Source organism: Ursus maritimus, unplaced genomic scaffold (assembly GCF_017311325.1).
Source record: "Ursus maritimus isolate PB19 unplaced genomic scaffold, ASM1731132v1 scaffold_24, whole genome shotgun sequence".
NCBI lineage: Eukaryota > Metazoa > Chordata > Mammalia > Carnivora > Ursidae > Ursus > Ursus maritimus.
The window spans coordinates 33,266,639-33,273,663 of NW_024424897.1; the positions used below are offsets into that span (position 1 = coordinate 33,266,639).

The 7,025-nt window shown below is 36.3% G+C and overlaps 1 non-coding gene across 1 annotated transcript; it reads left to right on the plus strand.

The window, feature by feature from the left end:
- Window positions 1-6,546: 6,546 nt before the first annotated feature.
- Window positions 6,547-6,650, plus strand: LOC121105089. The gene has a single exon (XR_005837520.1). It is a non-coding gene; the product is annotated as a small nucleolar RNA U13 (small nucleolar RNA).
- The last annotated feature ends 375 nt before the right edge of the window (window positions 6,651-7,025 follow it).

Sequence of the window (7,025 nt, forward strand, 5' to 3'; positions counted from 1 at the left end):
AAAGCTTATTTTGAGGCCAGCATTACCCTGATACCAAAGCCAGATGAGGACACTACAAGAAAAAAAAAAATTACAGGCCAATATCTCTGATGAACAAAGACGCAAAAATCTACAACAGAATACTAGCAGACCAAATTTAATAGCACATTAAAAGGATCAGACATCATGATCAAATGGGATTTATCCCTGGGATGCAAGAATTGTTCAACATACACAAATCAATGAATATAATTCACCACATTAACAGAATGAAGGATAAAAATTTTATGGGGTGCCTGGATGGCTCAGTCGGTAGAGTATGAGACTTGAGCTTGGGGTTGTGGGTTTGAGCCCCACGTTGGGTGTAGAGATTACTTAAAAATAAAATCTTTTTAAAAAATCATGTGATCTTATCCATAAGTGCAGAAAAAGCATTTGACAAAATTCAACATCCATTTATGATAAAAACTCTCAACAAATTAAGTATAGAAGGAACATATCACAACGTGATAAAGGTTGTATATGGCAAGTTCACAGCTAACATCAGACTCAATGGTTTGCTTCCCCAGATCTTTCCGAAGAGTGATAAGCATCTTATTTCCCGTATTAAATCCCCTCCTGCCTAAAACACCTACAGTGGTTTCTGTTTTCTTACTATCTTCTGATTGATACACCTGATGGAATGGAAGCTTAAAATAGATACTGTTATAAGAAAACAAACTTGTATTTCCTGTACACCTGAATTTGTGATTGAGATACATACACCCTCACTTCATCACAAGCAGCTGAATCATGAATCTTTAATTAATAGCAGTGCCTCCTCTTTTATCTCCCCTCACTGTCATTCTGATTCACTAAGCAGATCCAACCCAATCCTGAAAACCAAATAGCCCCCAAAAGAGTGGGTCTTAAGAAATTTGCAAGTTTCCATACCCCGCGTATGACTGTATTTCAGTATGAACAAAATTTTATTTCATACTTGCCCTCATGTTTTCCTTACCCTGGGCCTCTGCTCATTTGCTAAGCCTGGTACCACATTCTTTCCATATTGTTTTATCTGTTCTCTTCTGGCCCAACTCTCCCATTACTGTTATTAATCCAACTCCACATACTACTACACAACTCTCCAATTCACCCCAGCATGCAGTTGCTAGGGGTAAAAAGATGGGAAAGACATTCCTTGTTCCAAGGAGTTCATAGAGTGTTTTGAGACACTATATGTAATTTCAGTCCTGATGTGGCTAAAATGTTAATTACCAAACTTACACCCTTTAAGGGACTCTTACAAAATATAGAATTAGATATGGTAAGACTATAATCCATAGATTTACAACCTGACTGGACTCTTGTATATCAGGTTAATTTAAAGCATGCCCACTTGGCTATTAGTGAGCTGTTCTTAATGGAAAGGAGTTGCATCAGTTGATTTATTATACAGAGGGCAAGATCCAAGCTGTCACTGCTTTGTATCTAAATTTGATTCCTAAAGGGTGTGCAGGTGAAAGAATCACTTTTCAGATGAAAGAGAAAAATTCCAAAGAAGAACACACATGATAGAGTCATAAATACTTATGTTAGCCTGAGGCAAGCAGAGTTTATATACCACTCTTTTTGAATATTTATTCATTCCAGGAATGGTTTAAATTAGTACTTTTGTTCAAAGCCCCAAAGGCATTATGTTTTCAACAAAACTAATAATCATGTCCTGATAACACTAACTGACTTATGTATGTTTTTCTTCTTATCTTGTTGTTTGAGAGAAGGAAGTCATAAAACTAAGCATCTGGTTTCAGTATTAGGCTTCAAAGAAAGAGCTACTACCTATATTATAGGGACTGGTATATTGAAACTCTTTTTACTCTTTTCATTTATCACCTAAATCTAGCTGTACATTTTAACCTGTGGACCACCCAAATTAGAAGGGGCAGCCTTCCGTAAGGGATGCTCCTTACTTGATATGCTCCTTCAGCCCTGAAATCTTGTTGGCAAAAGGCAGATTGAATCCAATTGGTTTGGGGACGTTTCTTTCACAAAAGTATTCTTTGCTCCATGATACCAGTAAGATATCAAGAAGATTAACTGAGAATCACTGGGTCCATACAATGGAATGAATTATATATATTACCAAATGTTCAGCATAATTATGTGTATTAGGACTCTTGATGAAGGTAACAGAAACAACTTGAAGTAGCTTAAAGCTAAAGAGGGAATTTATTATGTGGGTAAACCTGGAAAGCAGCCAGGTTTCAGGAAGCAAGTGACATTGGGTACAGGGGAACTGTCAAGATTCTGGCTCTCTTGTATTTTGCTTCTCTCTATGCAACTTGATTTTTGCCTACATAGACCAAGTTTTAAGCCATAGAGTTTTATTTTTGTTGTTGCTGCTGTTGTTTTGTTTGTTTGTTTTAAATTTGGGGAATCATAAAGGCCTCTGGACAAATGTCTTGCAAATATTAAGTCAACTCTACATTCACAAACATATTTATACTAATGAACATCAGTTTTAAAAACTGAAAAAAATGAGGGGGCACCTGGCTGGCTCAGTCAGTAGAGCATGTGACTCTTGATCTCAGAGTCATGAGTTCAAACTCCACATTGGACATGGAACCTACTTAAAAAGAATAAATAAACAAATTAATTAATTAATTAAAGAACTATAAAAGGAGGGTTTGAGAGTGACATATTAGTATGTACAGATTCAACAGGGATGCATTTTGAGAGCTTATCTTAATTACCTATGGGAAAATCCTTTTTACTTTTCTAGGAAATTATGGTATTAATATCAGATTGTATTACTATCCAAAGGAATGAAAAATTATACAGAAATCATTTAAATCATGTCTTCCAATTAATAATGCATTAAACCTAATAAACTGGCTTACTCCTGTGAAAACAATCTTCATTTTTCATGAAGGGAAAATTGCCATGTATTATGTTTAGGAAACACTTTCCTGTACTGAGATAATGTGACATTTTGAGATTTTTGGGGGAAATTCTGAGGGAAGATCAAGTTTATGGACTTTGATTAGGAGAAGATTATATAGACCTCTATTATGGCATTAAACACACACAATCACCCAAAACAAGTAAAACTCAATTTTTTGCCAGATAACTCAATCCAACTCAAAGATGTTTTAATGATAATTACAAACTACTAAGGTATGCAGGAGATACAGAGAATAGGATAAAGCATTTTAAATTGGAGTGTCTGGGTAGTGCAGTTGATTAAACGTCTGACTCTTGGTTTCAGCTCAGGTCATGATCTCATGGTTGTGAGATTGAGCCCTGAGTCGGGGTCCATGCTTAAGACTCTCTCTCCCTTTCCCTCTTCTTCCCCTCCCCCTACGTGTTTTCTTTCTCTCTCTCACATAGACAAATCTTTAAAAAAAATAAAATTGAGCAAATTGGTTAATAAAATTTTTTTTTAAAGATTTTATTTATTTATGTGACAGAGAGACAGCCAGCGAGAGAGGGAACACAGCATGCGAGTGAGAGAGGAAGAAGCAGGCTCCCAGCGGAGGAGCCCGATGCGGGACTCGATCCTGGTATGCCGGGATCACGCCCTGAGCCGAAGGCAGACGCTTTAACGACTGCGCTACCCAGGCGCCCCAATAAAATTTTTTATATGAGAAACTGAATTTATTTTATAATCCCACTATCCAAAAATAGGACATCAAGTTTTTCATTTGTTACCAACTTAATTATATGACATCAAACACAAAATGAAACATTTTTCTAATGTAGTTATCTTATAAACATATTTTTCTTATGTTGAAATTGTTCTTTACCATCTAGAATACAAGGTTAAAGATAGCCATACAAATGATCTAAATAGCACACCTCTTATTAGAGTTGTGTACTAGACTGTTACATATGGAGAGAAAATACAAGACCAGAAATTTAAAATCCCAAGCCAGGAATGACTTCCATCATTGTATTCCATTAATTATGGAGGAAGCCTTTTTGTGATTCACTACAAAAATTGGCAATTAAACTCTGGAGGCTGATTATATCCCTCAGCCATCAGCTAGAAGGATTAACCAGTGGTTTTTAAATACACATTATAAAAAATCCAGTTAAAAATTAGTCCTTTGGCAATTTTATTTTATTTTTGTTGTGTAACATTTGATGCATGCAAAAGAATAGAAGTCACATGTGTTAATACAGGGATGAAATGAATACTTGTTACCTACCACCCGTCTAAGAATTAGAGCGTTACCTTTGCTTTTTGCAGCATGTGCTTCTCCTTGTTCCATTCTTCTGCTACATGTCTGAAGAAGTAACTACTATCTGGAATTTTGTGTATTTTCCTGTTGTAGTCTGTTCAGGCTGCTATAACAAAATACCACAGGTGAGGGCTTTTAAAAAATAGAAATTTATTTCCCACATTAATAGAGGCTGGAAGTCCAAATTCAGGGTGCCAGCTCAGTCAGCTTCCACATCTGATGAGAGCCCACCTCCCAGTTCATTTCTTCACAGTAAGCTCACATGGTGAAAAGAACTACTAGGGACCCTCTTGGCTTCTTTTATAAGGGTACCAATCCCATTCATGAGGGCTCTGGTCTCATCACTTCCCAAAGGCCCCACCTCCTAATATCATCTCATTAGGCATTAGGTTTTGACACGTGAATTTTGGGAGGGACACAAACATTCAGTCTATAGCAATTAGTCTCTTGTTTTTAAAGATGATTTAATCATGCATGTATGTATTTCTTTTTTTTTTTTTTTTTTTTTTTTTAAAGATTTTTTATTTTATTTTATGTGACAGAGAGACAGCCAGCGAGAGAGGGAACACAGCAGGGGGAGTGGGAGAGGAAGAAGCAGGCTCATAGCGGAGGAGCCTGATGTGGGACTCGATCCCGGATCGCCAGGATCACGCCCTGAGCCGAAGGCAGACGCTTTAACGACTGCGCCACCCAGGCGCCCCGCATGTATGTATTTCTAAGCAATATATTATTTAGTTTTGTTTGTGAACTTTATAAAAATGGTATTCTGTATATAGTTTTCTGCCACCTGCTTTTTTCACTCAGTGTTATGTTTTTAAGATTCATCCTAAGATTATGTCCTAAGATTCATATGTTGTTGCATATGGCTGAAACAGTGTTTTATGACCTACTTTTCCACTCATTCTTGCATTTCTAAGCTACATCCTTGTTGCTGTATATCTGTAGGACCTTGGGCTTTCCCTCTCAGCCAGAATTTCCTTACATTAGAATAGAAATAATAACAGTAACTACTACCAAAGGTTGTTGTGAGCACTAATAAATTATTGTTATATTCCTTTTTTTTTAAAAAAGGTCTTCTGGTAGCTTATTGTTTGTTCTTTGTAGGTGCCCTGGCTTTTTTCTCTGGGATTTTTAAGGTCTTCATTTTTGGTATTGTGCCATTTCATCACAATATGTCTTGGTGTGGATTTTTCTTTATTTATCATGCTTGAAATATGCTGTGCTTTCTCTATCTGTGGATTTATCTTTACTCAGTTTAGGAAAATTCTTGGCCATTATCTTTTTCAATATTGGCTTTCTCCTGTTTTCTCCATTCCTTACTTCTAGTTTGATTAGAAATGTTCAGCCTTGTTTTATCCCCGTGTCTTTTAACCCTTCTTTCATATTTTCCATCTGCTGTACTCCATGCTGCACTCTGGGTAATTTCTTTGAATATAACCTCCAGGTCGCTAAACCTGTCTTTAACTGTTTTTATTATTTTTAACAGATTTACTGAGTTGCTAATTTCAAAATCTATAGCTGTTAGGCCAAAAAGTAATATTTGGTTTTTTTACTAATCTTTCTGGTCTCTTGTTTCTAAATATATTTCATTTCATGTTTTCTTTAAATGGTTCATAAAAGATTATGTAATGATCTGTAAATGACAATTCCAATTCCAGTTATTCCATTCTTACAAATTATCTTTTGTTGTTTCTGTTGATCTTAACTCATGGTGGTTTATGTGTTGGTGATTTTTTTAAATCGTGAGCTTATATTTTCTTGAACTTAGTTTATGGAAATCCCAGGGGCCCAAATTGGGAGTTGCTTCACTCTAGAGAGTACTTGCATTTGATTCTGAGAGGAGGTCTGAGATGCAACTGATCAGGGATCTCTAAAGCTCCTCTTGCAGAACCAGGCTCAAAGCAGGAAGGAATCTCAGGTGTGATTTCCACACCTTGCAGCGTGCCTCCAAGCTCAGTCTGCTTGTCCTGCACTGGTACTGGCACTTGCCCATGACAACTCTGGCTTTTGTGTTTGCTTATTGCTCCCTGCTCGTTTGAGCTCGCATTTTTTTTTCTTTTTGACCCCTTTCATCAAAATTCAGCAAAACTTTAAAGTGCATATTAGTTCCGATTCAAATCAGGATTTAATTGTCTCATAGCTAATGGGCCCTCAGGTTATCTAGCTTTCCATGCTACCAGAAGTAGAGGTTTACATATTTCTAGCCAAGTAACAATTCTTGGATGAAAGTTGCAGATTCTTCTTTTAGTATAATACTAGCCTTCTCCTTTCACTAAACTCCCTGTCACAGAACGTAGGTTCTGTGCAGAAGGAACATTCAATTAGAAGTCACAGATGTGGGATCCTTTTGTAGTTTATAAGCTTGATGATTGGGTGTTCACGCCATTGTGTGACATGTGGCTCCCTCAAAGCTTGTTATGACCTCTGCACATGACCTGTCTGATGTGGGGAGAAAAAAAGAAGTCAGAGATGTGAATTATTGTCTATATTACCTTGGAAAAAATTACTTACCTTAAATTATTTAACCTGTTTCTGTTAATTGTACTATGAAATGAGGATATACTTAACACCATACCTACCCATAGGTTGAAAGGATAAAATGAGAAACTGTGTTAAAAAATGCATTTTAATTTGCTAAGGTGAGAAACAAAATGTAATAATTATGGTAACTAACATTTATTGAGCATTTACTATGGTTGGCAGTTTGTTAAGCTATTTATAAAGCTTTCATTGGCTCCTTACAACAACCTTATAAAATGAGTACTGATATTGTGATTTAACAGTTGAGAAAACTGAGGCTCAGAAAGACTAAAAGTGTAA